Source organism: Dermacentor andersoni, chromosome 1 (assembly GCF_023375885.2).
Source record: "Dermacentor andersoni chromosome 1, qqDerAnde1_hic_scaffold, whole genome shotgun sequence".
Taxonomy (NCBI): Eukaryota; Metazoa; Arthropoda; class Arachnida; order Ixodida; family Ixodidae; genus Dermacentor; species Dermacentor andersoni.
Window position 1 is genome coordinate 286,620,996 of NC_092814.1, and position 13,184 is coordinate 286,634,179.

The window sequence follows — 13,184 nt, forward strand, 5'->3', positions numbered from 1 at the left end:
AGAATCTACGTAAAAAGTGTAGTTACGTGTTTCTACACTTCGATATGGCCATGCACCCTATTAAAACGGTTGCACCCTTTGGGGTTTATATTTGTCCCGCAACAATAATCGTCATCTACCTTGCTTGCGTTTCCTTTTTTGAAAACTCGGCGCTTGCTACTTTCCTGTCGAGAATGCTCTGTCACACTGATAACGCGCAAGCCGTTCGTGACTGGGAGGTACCGGGCTCGCAGCGTTATAAGAAAGGAAACGCGGGCAAGACAGGACGATTATCGTTGTGGGACAAGATAAGCCCCAAAGGGTGTGATATTTGTCCCACGATGGCAATCGTCATCTGTCTTGCCCGCGTTTCCTTTCTTTAACGCTACGAGCCCGGTACCTCCCAGTCACGAACGGATTGCGCCTTATCAGTGTGACAGAGCATTCTCGACAGGAAAGTACCAAGCGCCGAGTTTTCAAAAAAGGAAACGCAAGCAAGGCAGATGACGATTATTGGTGCGGGACAAATGTACACCCCAAAGGGTGCAACCGTTGTAAGAGTGTACACAGAACTGGATCAGCGCCTATGATTGATTCATTGTGCGCTCTCTGTTTTTTTTTTTAATAACTTCGTAAAATGTGCTACCATTCAAAAATATTTCTGAACTGATGAATTGGTAAAACATATTCATTTGGTTTCCAATAAATGACGATGGTTCTTTTGAAACGATCCTTCACGAAAACACAACGGCGCCCGGCCCTTTCTTTAGGTCCCATACAGTCGCCGTACGTCGTGTCAACCTTGCGGCTCATGCGCAAAACAAGTAAATGCTGCCGCGGGATTGAATTTTGTCTCATTTCTTTGTAAGCACAGTTGCGAAAGCAAGGAAACGTGCTTTCTTTCTTTCTCCTTTTTTTTTTTCGTTTTTCTTGCGTGCCGAAAATCTAACAGGACGCGACGCCATGAAAGCCCAATGTCACTCGGCGGAGACAACATCCTGTTCGCCCACAGTTTCAGTAAAGTAGCCATAACGAAAGCCACGAGCATTTTAGGTAGTACTGCATCCTTCGCAATTATACATTTGTTTTAGCGCTAACAGTCTTGCAGTGAACACAGTGGCGTTGATGCGTATTTCCTGGTGCGGTTAAATACAATCCAGCAGTTCTGTGAGACTGAGGCTACTCGATTGTGGGTGTACGCAAGCGCTGAAAGAAACCAGTTCGAACCGGGTTAGAACCGGGGGATAGGCGCCGTCGGCACAGGGACGCTGGCGTCCCAAATATCCGCCAAGACGATTTGCGACCGAGGCGAAACACGGTGCAAATTCCCAGACCTGTGGAACAGCACTTTAAGACTTTTGTTTTTACTTGCCTGAACCGTATCTTTAAATAAATCTTCCTTACTTAAATAATTATGATGCATCGTGCTACCAGGCGCACTATTTGGCACACATTAGCAGCTGAACTACGTCAAAAACCACAGTCCTCCTCCTTCTTCATCTACTTCTTCCTGTTGTTGTTGTTGTTATTATTATTATTATTATTATTATTATTATTATTGCTAATTCATCGTTATATGCGTGTATATTTCTGTGTGTATATACGTAAGAAAATTATTTTCTCGCACAGTCTGCAATTTAAACTTTCGATGGAAGGTATTTTTTTTCTTGAAAAAAAAAATCTCGGAATTTTGTAATTTTGTCCATTTTTACCGGCTTATCGAAATTGGAAGAGTGGCTACCAGTCACTGAATGCTATTTTAGGCGTAATGCGCCGCTGATCAATGAGAAAGTAAGTATTGCCCTTGTAAAACGCCCTGTATGACTAATAATTAAACAGTTTAATGTAATTCTGTTCAACTTTCGATACATGTTAATTATTAAATTTTAATTACATTCTGGTCTAGGGTTTTACGTGCCAAAACCACGAGATGATTATGAGGCACGCTGTAGTGCGGGACTCCGGATTAATCTGGACCACTTAGAGGAAGCTTAAGCTCGGGTGCTCCTACACGTGAATACAAGTATACGGAGAATTCGTTTTTCTCGGCAACCACTGCACGAAATTTGAGGAGGTTTAATGCATTTAAAAGAAAAACTTAAAACCTAGTGACTGTTGGTTTCGAATTTTCGATTTAGGTCTTCAACTTTTTATTAAAAATTGGCGACAATCGCAAATTTTGAGAAAACGAAACTATCAAGTTTACAACTCTGTAACGCAGCAATGAAAAATTATATCACAATTCTGTGAATTGCGTCTGATGGTACATCTAAAGCAGACAAAATTGACCTGTTACACATGAACCTAAAAAATTCAGTAATATGAAAATACAGCTCTTGCAGAACCCTTGTACACAACGTAATAAATTCACGTAAGATATAATGACATATCGAATTTGTCCGTTTTGAATGATCTAATGGATACCGTTTACAGAACCGCGATATCTGTTCTTGATGCAGAGCTATTAATTTGTAAACTTCGTGCGTCTATATTTTTCGAACTTTCCCATTTTTGAAAATTTTTTTCGCAATTAAAATACAGGCCCTAAATCAAAATTCCGCTTCCAACAATCACTAGAATTTAACTTTCTCTCTCAAATGCAACACATTTCACTAAAATCGTTCCAGGGGTCATCTGAGCCAGGAGTTTGGGCCTGAGCTAAAGCTTCCTCTTAACGTGCACTGAATGCGCTGTGCACGGGCATTTTCACATTTCGCCCCCTATTAAAATGCGGCCGCCCCATCCAGGATTCGATCGATCCCGCGCCCTTGGGCTTAGCGGCGCATCGCCATAGCCACTTCGCCACCACGGCGGGTGGCGCATAGTTCTATGCCTTACGACTAAGTTCAGCTGGTGAGCGCGCTGGTGAAAATGTTTATTCATAAAAAGAATTGTAAAAAGAGCCTTTCTGTTATACTGTTAGGCTTCAAGTTATAGGAAATCGCAGTTGGTCGAGCGCCGAGCCTCGAAGAGTTAGCGCAACATAGCTAGAATTACCACCGCCTTCCTCCCCGCGCACGCACGCACAGATGCGGCAGGTGAGGGGGTGGGGTACGTGCATTTGTGCGTGCGTGTGTGTGATAACACGCTTTGTTGGACAGTTCAGCGTCGGGAAGTGGCCTTAAATGACAAAGGCTGGTCCTCGGCAATGTTCAGTACACCATGTTGTGTTTTCAATGTCTTCTTCATTTCATAACATATTCATTCTTGCCAAAATTATTTATATATTTATTCATTTATTTTAAGTACTCTCAAGGCCCGAACGCGTTACAGAGAGAGGGGGGGGGGTAAAAAAACAAATGCACATGCAATCAATTTAACGAAAAGCATGGCAAACAGCAGATTTGAACTTGTTACAATCCGAGGTGAGAACCATGGATGGAAGCAGGAACATGGTTGCAGTAGACGCTTGCCCTAGGGGTGAAATATTCGCTAAACAAGTTTGTACGACAAGCAGGCATTCCTTCCTTCAATGCTGTAGTCTGACCTAGTAAGGCAGGGGGAGAAAAAAAAATCTCACCTTTCAAAAGAGGTTCAATGATAAATTTTATGAAAGAGACAGAGGCGGGAGCGCTTACGATGCATTGAACAATCTGGCAGGTTTAAACTGGTCTTCATCGATGTGACACTGGCAAACGCAAATAACTGGAAAGAATGAAATGAGTGGCTCGATTTTGAATATGCTCAAGTGTGTTAACAATGGTAAGCTGGCTGGGCACCCAAATGGCAGAGGCATATTCGAGCTTCAATATAAGGGAAGCTTAAGGGAAGTCAGTGCAGAGTAGAAGTTGCAGCACAGGTAGCCAAGCATGCAGGAGGCACGCGCTTTCATAAATGTAGTGGATGTGAGCGGGCCATATGAGAGCTAGGTTGTTGCCTTGTATGTAACGTACAGTATGTATGTCTTATATGGTTATATCTTATATATACGCTCAGTAGTGGACACAATGATGCAATATAATTAGCATTTTTGGTCTTCTGAGCTAAACTGCTCCGAAAGTTGGTGTGGCGTTGTGCCAGGCCGCTAGCCTACAGGCACAGACACACACACTTGAAAACGCATAAATACAGGCAACAGTGAGCACCATGGAATCAACAAAGTGGAATATGGACCTATGTGACAACAGCAATAAACAAGATGCATTCAATCTCTGACCCCATGGTAGCAGCAGTGGTCATCTGAGAGTGTCTTGTTTGAGTTTATCAAAACAACAGCAACAATTACATTAAAAACATATAGTAATAATTTTTCACAGAAAAGCACAATATCATGTTTTGCCATATATTCTAAAAAACGAAAAGCCACATCCCTAATGCGGAAACGTTGGCAGCAGGCTGATGCTACGCAGGTTCGGCCAGAGTTAAGTGATCTCGGCCATTTTGTTTACACTGTGCCTTGGTTGGATGCTGTGTTCGTTTGATAACTGTAGTAGGCACAAAGAGTGAATGGGCTCGGTCAGCATAAATATGCATAAGTATGCTCACTAGCTTGTAACGATAGAAAATAGTGACACAACTACCTCAGCGTAAACTTTCAGTTCCAAGTGCGTTCATTAAGTGCGAGTGATGCTATCATACTTTCCTGTAGATTTATTCGCTAAAGGCTCCCATTTCCACCTCGTACTTATTTCTTCTTCTTTTCTTTTTTCAGAACCTATGACTTGGCCCAAGGGTTCTTCATCAATCTACCACTGACGATGTCAACTACAAGCGCGCGGTTCTTCCCACCTTCCTTCTGCAATGTGGAATACTTTGATCGACTGACTTTGGAGGAGCACAGCACAGCAAACTGGCGTGTTTAACCACTGTCACCACTCTGGTTAGATCAGTTTTCCTGTATATTAAGGTAAGTGCTGGTACTGGCTGCTTTACGTTATCGAGTGCAAAATGGTACACATTTCTGGGTTGGGATAATGTAACAATTATATTCCAACCCTATTTCATTTCAAGCTCCTTTGGGGATTTCAGCGGCCTCTGCTCATATTAACACTGGGAGGCAAAGGAATCCTTGCGTTATACCTGTGCTGCTCGAACTTCAATATTGCTAAGGACTAGTACTTCTGATGACAAAGAGGCTAGTGGTGTGAAGAAGACGGCGACAACGTGAAGCTAGTGCGGACTGTTGCCTTTTGGCCCAGAGTAGCGTATTCACTTGTAAATATACTTGTATATAGCTTCTCGTCTGCGTCGTTTAGCACAACATATTTGGTGGAAGTGGACTTTCCCTCTACTTGTCACGGGGCTTCGCAGTGGACAGTACGTCGAGCCTTCCATCATGGCTCCAGGAGATGACAGCTCTAGCCAACCAGCTCCAACAGTTGCTGCCGCCCCAACGACCTGCATCGCCACTCTTCACTCCCCGTGATCTTGATATATTCTTGGGAAAAGATGGGGAAGACCTTAAGGACTGAATCAGCCCATACGAACGCATCAGCACCAATAAGCGTTGGGACCCTACAGTCATGCACGCAAACTTATTTTACCTCGGTGGCATACCTTGAGTATGGTTTCGGACACATGAAGGTGAGTGCACCAATTGGGATATACTTAATCAAAAGCTGCAAGACTAGTTCGGCAACCTTTACCGTCACCAAGTTGCCGCGAACAAGGCATTATTCAGCCGCCTACAGACGTCAAGAGTGCCCCACGTCCCATACTACATTCTGACGTCCTGGCTGTGCGCCGCAGGGCTGATGCACACATCACTCAGCCAGACAAGACGATGAGCAAAACGAGAACAAGCTAAAAGCAGGTACAAATGAGGCCTGGAAACAAATGAGCAACGACACCCATAGTAGAAAACTCAACTCTAACCCAACTTCAGACTACAGCAACCTTGTGCAAGGCACAACAGCGAAGCTCCTGTAAGGGAACTAATCACGCCATTTGAATATTGCTTCGTGATGCTCAAGAACAAAGAAGCAGGCTGCTTATCTTCTTCCTAAAATACATAAGGTTCCCATAGAAGAAATATTTACAGCAGAAATCGCAGGTCGGCCTACAGTGTATAATAACAACACCCACCAAGTCAGTATCTATATTCTTAAATCGTCATACTTATCAAACAACCCGACAACCCTCCCATCTTTTCTTCAAGGCACGCCACACTTCCTTCGAATTATCGACGGCATTAACGCCAACTAAATGCTTTCAAACCGCGCTATTTTTGTCACCACATATGTTTCTTCCCTTTACACTAACATACCCATGAGTACAGGAATTGAAGCCATGTCGAAGCCCCTTCACAGTCGATCCTCAAATGCACGCTCCTGAAGTTTATATCTGTCACTCCTTAAGTTAGTTCTCATCATCATTATCAGCAGCAGCAGCAGCCTATTTTATGTCCACTGCAGGACGAAGGCCAGTCCCTGCGATCTCCAATTACCCCCCCCCCCCCCCCCCTAGTGAAAATCCTGAACTGGGAACTCAAGTGGTTACATTTGGTATTAAGCGGTTTCATCTGGTAATCAACTGGTCCCAGTTGAAATCGAGCTAGTGCTCTACTGGGTGCCTACTGGGAAGCAAGTGGTCCCAGCTAGTTGGAGGCAAAGTGGTCACCAACTGGTTCCAGTTGGAGGCTAAGTGGAAACCAACTGGTTCAAGTTGGAAGTGGAAGTTGGAGTTAAGTGGAAGTGAACTGGTTCCAGCTATGCGCCAACGCGGCATGCTATTTCCAGGTATAGACCACTTGGCCAGCAATTGGTCCCAGTTGGAGGCTGAGTAGAAACCAACTGGTCCAGTTGGACATCAACGTACAGGCCATGAAATTTTCCGGTATAGACCAGGTGGGCAGTAAATGGTCCCAGTTGGGAGCCAAATGGGCGTATCATGTCACAGTTTACATCAAGCAGTTGACCTGTAAATTCATTTTATAAATCTCAAAATGGATAGTTCTTGTTCCTAAATGAAATTAGTATTTCACATGCGTCTAGATTGAACTGATACGTGCACTATAAAAGTTGCCATTGAGTGATCTTAGCATATTTGAATTGAGGAAAAGTGCATATTATCTTATTGCGCAACATTAACCGCCACATTCAACAATGACACTTAAGTTGGAGCCCATGCCTCGTGCTCAGGACGCTCACTGCGTTTCCTGCAGTGCATTCATGACAGGCGTGATTTAAATCAAGTCAAGCATGGGCTTCAACTTAAGTTGCGTTCTTGAATACCGCTAGGGGTAAGAGGGTGTGAGGTGATGTTTCTAACATTTGCTAACGAACCCACATTGTCAAGGCTACATGTCTATGCAGTTCTTCTTCTGCGGGAGCAAGTAAAAAAGTAGTACAGGAGCGCAAATATTTTTTCAATTTAATCGAAGGCTAGGTATTTCAGAAGGCGCCGGCGCCCTGTCAAGACATTATGCGTGTATGTCTGGTCTTGTATGTGTGCCAACATATCTATGATTTGTACAATAATTACAATTTATATATAAAATTCATAAATATAGCAACTCCTTTACTGATTTGGCGAAAATGTTTCATTAGATAATTTTGTGAGGTTTATATGGAAGCTCCTGCACCAACTGATTCCAACTTGAGCCCCCGAATTTCCTAATTTCATCGTCCCATCTAGCCTTCTGCTGTCCTCGACTGCACTTCCCTTCTCTTGTTACCCATCCTGTAAACCTAATGGTCCAACGATTATCTAACCTCTGCATTACATGACCTGCTCAGGTCCATTTTTTTCTCTAAATGTCAATTAGAATATCGGCTATACCCATTTGCTCTCTGATCCAAACCACTCTCTTTCTGTATCTTAACGTTATCCCTAGCAATCTTTGTTCCATCACTCTTTGCACGGCCCTAAACTTGTTCTCAAGCTTTTTTGTCAGTCTCCAAGTCTCTGCCCCACACATCAGCACTGGTAAAATGCACTGATTGTACACCTTCCTTTTCAATGATAATGGTAAGCTTCCAGTCAGGAGCTGACAATGTCGGCTGTATGCGCTCCAAACCATTTCTATTCTTCTATGAATTTTTTTCTCATGATCAGGGTTCCCTGTGATTAATTGACCTAGGTAAAGGAACTCTTCACCGACTCTAGAGGCTGACTGGCGATCCTGAACTCTCCTTCCTTTGCCCGGCTGTTCATCATTATCTTTGTCTTCTGCATATTAATCTTCAACCCCACTCCCACACTCTCCCTGTTAAGGTCTTCAATAATTTGTAGTAACTCATCTGCATTGTTAGTGAATAGAACAGTGTCATCGGCAAATCGAAGCTTGCTGAAATATTCGCTGTCGATCCTTACTCCTAAGCCTTCCCAGTTTAATAGCTCCAATACTTCTTCCAAGCACGCAGTGAATAACATTGGAGAGATTGTATCTCCTTGTCTGACCCCTTTCTTTATAGGTATCTTCCTACTTGCGTAGAATTAAGGTAGCTGTGGAATCTCTTTAGATATTTTCCACTACATTTATGTATAAGCAATCTGTACTCCTCGATTATGTAATGCATATATGACTGCTGGTATCTCTACTGAATCAAATGCCTTTTTTGATCTATGAAAGCCATACAGAAAGGCTGATTGTACTCTGTGTATTTCTCAATTATCTGATTAATGACATGGATGTGATCCATTATACAGTGCCCCTTCCTGAAGCCAGCCTGTTCCATTGGTTGGCTAAAGTCCAGTGTTGCCCTTATTCTATTGCAGATTTTATATAATACTGGAAGTAAGCTAATGGCCGGGCCTATAAATTTTCAATTCTCTAACGTCTCCCTTTTGTGGATTAGTATATTTTCATTCTTCCAGTTTTCTGGTATCCTTCAAGTCGTGAGACATTTTGTACAAAGGGCCACAAGCTTTTCAAGCATGATGTCTCTGCCATCTTTGGTTAAATTGTGTATTACTCCATGCTCTGCTGCTTTTCCTCATTTCACGTCTTTTAGTGCCCTTCTAACTTCATTGCAAGTTATAGAAGGAGCCTCTGTAGCCTGTTCATTACTACTTCCAATAGAGGAATTCTGGCTGCCTCTGGTATTGTACAGGTCGGTATAGAATTCTTCTGCTGCTTTTACTATATCTTCGAAATTGTTGACGATATTACCCTGCTTATCTTTCAGTGCATATACATATTGGCTTGTCCTATGCCAAGTTTTCTTCTCACTGATTTCAGGCTAGCTGCATCCAATTTTTATGGCTTATTCAGTCTTTTCACGTTAAAGTTTCGAATATCACTTATATTCACCTTGTTGATCAGTTTTGACAGTTGTGCAAGTTCTGTCTTATCTCTTGAGCTGGACACTTTCATTCTTTGTTGTTTCTTTATTAGGTCCTTTGTTACTTGGGAGAGCTTGCCTACTGGTTGTTTTGGTGCCTTGCCTCCCACATCAGTTGCTGCCTCTGAAGCCAGCCTAGTTATGGCTTCATTCATTACCTCTATGTCATCTTCAGCTCTCTGTTCTAAGGCTGCATATTTGTTTGCAAGTACCAGCCTCAATTTGTCACCTTTTACCCTTACTGCTTCTAGGTTGGCCTGTTTCTTTGTGACCAATTTTACCCTTTCTATTTTCAAATTGTGGTGAACCCTAGCCCTCACTAACCTACAATCACTGCACTATGCTGGGATTGGCAGAAATTGTGAAATCAATTTAGCCTCGTTTCACCATTACGGCTTTTCCAGGTCCACTTTCTGTTTCTACGCTTCCTTAAAAAGGTGTTTATTGTTCTCAGCTTATTCTTTTCTGCGAATTCTACCTGCATCTCTGCTCTAGCATTTCTCAAATTGATGCTGTAGTTGGCAACTGCTTGTTCACCAGCCTTCTTTTTCCCCACTTTTGCATTGAAGTCACCCATTACTACAGTATACTAAGTTTGCACTTTTCTCATTGCTAATTCAACATCTTCATAAAAATGATCTACTTCCTCATCATCGTGACAGGATGTTGGAGCGTAGGCTTGTACTACCTTTAATCTATACCTCTTATTAAGTTTGATTACGACTACTCCTACTCTCTCATTAACGCTGTAGAATTCGTCAATGTTGCCCTCTATGTTCTCATGGATTAGGAATCCTACCTCGTATTGCCTCTTATCTGGGAGACCTCTAAGCAGATGGCGTGTCCGTTATCCAGCAATGTATTATAATCACCAGTTCTAATCTCACTAAGGCCACTGATATCCCAAATAATGTCTGATAGTTCTTCAAAGAGTTCTTTTAAGCTAGCCTCACTCAACAGAGTTTGGGTGTTAAAGGTTTCCAGGGTCAGTTTCCATTGGCGACCTGTCCGGGTCCAGAGATTCTTAGCACTCTCTGCTGCGTTACAGGTCTGACTGCCGCTTTGGTCACATACTCCGCCGCTGCTGGGAACTGAGGGCCATGGATTAATTGCAGGAATCATGAGGGAGGGAGTGGCCGAATACCGCACCAGGAAGGCCAATTCCTGTTCTGGTGAGGGAGTGTCTTTGTTGAAACTTAATGGCCCTTTCTAATTTGGTTGTACCTAGATAAGTATAGCCCCACTCACTCTCGGCATCTTTTGCCGGTGTCAGGCGTCAGTTAGTTCTCATGCTCAACTATTTCGAATTTGATTCTATTCATATACCTTCAAACTTTCGGCACAAGCATAAGAACACCATTAGCTCCCACGTATGCAAACATTTTCATAAGACAGCTGAAGCAAACCTGATAAAATCATACCCTTTAAAACCCCACACCTATTTATAATATTGGAACACGGCACAAGCGCGTTAACAGACTTGATTAGCAAATTCAACCTCCTTGACCCGAGTATTAAATTTACTGCTCACCACTCTCCTGGTCAAATCAACTTCCTCGACATGACGGTCTACACAGAAAACGGCACTGTAAGCGAGGAATTTTTGTCAGACAAGCGAAATGAATAAGAAGAATCTGTAGCAAAGACAATTATTATATCCACCACCCTAATGACCTTAAAACAACGCTTGCAGAAAGAAACTATTCACAAGTTCCTTTCGACTGGGCTTATAACGTTGCGTCAAGATTGGAGAGGCAGTCGGAATTTGCTAAGAAACAGCCTAAACCTTAATCTGAGAGACCACTAGCTTTTATAACAATATATTCTAATGCCCTCCCAAACATAAACAACATCCTACGAAGATACCACCCAACATTATACACGAAGGGAAAATTATAACTTGCACTAGTTCCGATGTAATTTATATGCGTCAATGTTCCTTCTGTAATCATCATCATCAGCCTGGCTATGCCCACTGCAGGGCAAAGGCCTCTCCTATACTTCTCCAACTACCCCGGTCATGTGCTAATTGTGGCCCTGATGTCCCTGCAAACTTCTGAATCTCATCCGCCCACGTAACTTTCTGCCGCCCCCTGCTATATGCTTCCCTTCCCTTGGAATCCAGTCCGTAGCCCTTAATGACCATCGGCTATCTTCCCTCCTCGTTACATGTCCTGCCCATGCCCATTTCTTTTTCTTGATTTCCACTAAGATGTCATTAACTCACATTTGTTCACTCACCCGATCTACTCTTTTCTTATCGCTTAATGTTACACCCATCATTCTTCTTTCCTTAGCTCATTGCATCGTCCTCAAATTAAGCAGAACCCTTTTTGTAAGCCCCCAGGTTTCTGCCCCGTATGTGAGTACTGGTAACACACAGCTGTTATATTCTCTTGAGGCATAATGGCAACCTGCTGTTCATGATCTGAGAATGCCTGTCAAACACACCCCAGCCCATTCTTATTCTTCTGATTATTTCAGTCTCATGATCCGGATCCGCAGTCACCACCTGTCCTAAGTAGATGGATTCCCTTACCACTTCCAGTGCCTCGCTACCTATCATAAACTGCTGTTCTCTTCCGGGACTGTTAAACATTACTTTAGTTTTATACAGATTAATTTTTAGACCCACCCTTCTGCTTTGTCTCTCCAGGTCAGTGAGCATGCATTGCAATTGGTCCACTGAGTTACTAAGCAAGGCAATATCATCAGCGAATCGCAAGTTACTAAGGTATTATCCATTAACTCTTATCCCCAATTCTTCCCAATCCAGGTCTCTGAATACCTCCTGTAAACATGCTGTGAATGGCATTGGAGAGATCGTATCTCCCTGCCTGACGCCTTTCTTTATTGGGATTTTGTTGCTTTCTTTATGGAGGACTATGGTGGCTGTGGAGCCACTATAGATATCTTTCAGTATTTTTACATACGGCTCGTCTACACCCTGATTCCGTAATGCCTCCATGACTGCTGAGCTTTCGAATGAAACAAACGCTTTCTCATAATCAAAGAAAGCTATATATGAGGGTTGGTTATATTCCGCGCATTTCTCTATCACCTGATTATTAGTGTGAAAATGGTCTATTGTTGAGTAGCCTTTACGAAATCCTGCCTGGTCCTTTGGTTGACAGAAGTCTAAGTTGTTCCTGATTCTATTTGTGATTACCTTAGTAAATATTTTGCAGGCAACGGACAGTAAGCTGATCAGTCTATAATTTTTCAAGTCTTTGGCGTCCCCTTTCTTATGGATTAGGATTATGTTAGCGTTCTTCCAAGATTCCGGTGCGCTCGAGGTCATGAGGCATTGCGTATACAGGGTGGCCAGTTTCTCTAGAACAATCTGCCCACCATCCTTCAACAAATCTGCGGTAACCTGATCCTCCCCAGCTGCCTTCCCCCTTTGCATAGCTCCTAAGGCTTTCTTTACTTTTTCTGGCGTTACTTGTGGGATGTCTAATTCCTCTAGACTATTCCCTCTTCCATTAACTTTGTGGGTGCCACTGGTACTGTATAAATCTCTATAGAACTCCTCAGTCACTTGAACTATCTTATCCATATTAGTGATGATATTTCCGGCTTTGTCTCTTAACGCATACATCTGATTCTTGCCTATTCCTAGTTTCTTCTTCACTGCTTTTAGGCTTCCTCCGTTCTTGAGAGCATGCTCACTTCTAACCATATTATACTTCCTTGTGTCAGCTATATTACACTTGTTGATTAACTTGGAAAGTTCTGCCGGTTCTATTCTAGCTGTAGGGTTAGAGGCTTTCGTACATTGGCGTTTCCTAATCATATCTTTCGTCTCCTGCGATATAGCTTACCGGTATCCTGTCTAACGAAGTGCATGTGGGTTATCAGCATATGACATAGCATTCCGGACAGGAAAGTAGCGGGCGCGGCGTTTTCAAGAAAGGAAACACAAGCAAGGTAGATGACGATTATTGTTGTGTGGCAGATATACACCCCGAAGGGTATACC

General features: G+C 42.9%; 1 protein-coding gene and 1 long non-coding RNA gene across 6 annotated transcripts in view; one reads left to right on the forward strand and one right to left on the reverse strand.

Annotated features, from left to right (window-relative positions):
- The window catches only part of LOC140213731 (uncharacterized), a 550,291-nt gene that overhangs the window by 182,860 nt on the left and 354,247 nt on the right, over positions 1–13,184 (reverse strand). The gene's annotated exons all lie outside the window — the stretch shown is intronic.
- The window catches only part of LOC126547795 (uncharacterized), a 44,186-nt gene that overhangs the window by 15,761 nt on the left and 15,241 nt on the right, over positions 1–13,184 (forward strand). For 2 of the 4 annotated variants that reach the window (XR_008609163.2, XR_008609162.2), the window contains exons 3-4: positions 4,631–4,825; positions 10,252–10,375. This is a non-coding gene — a long non-coding RNA (uncharacterized lncRNA). Of the gene's footprint in view, positions 1–4,630; positions 4,826–5,229; positions 5,503–10,251; positions 10,376–13,184 lie in introns of all 4 variants that reach the window. The other 2 variants (XR_011890659.1, XR_007602779.3) reach the window with 2 other exon arrangements.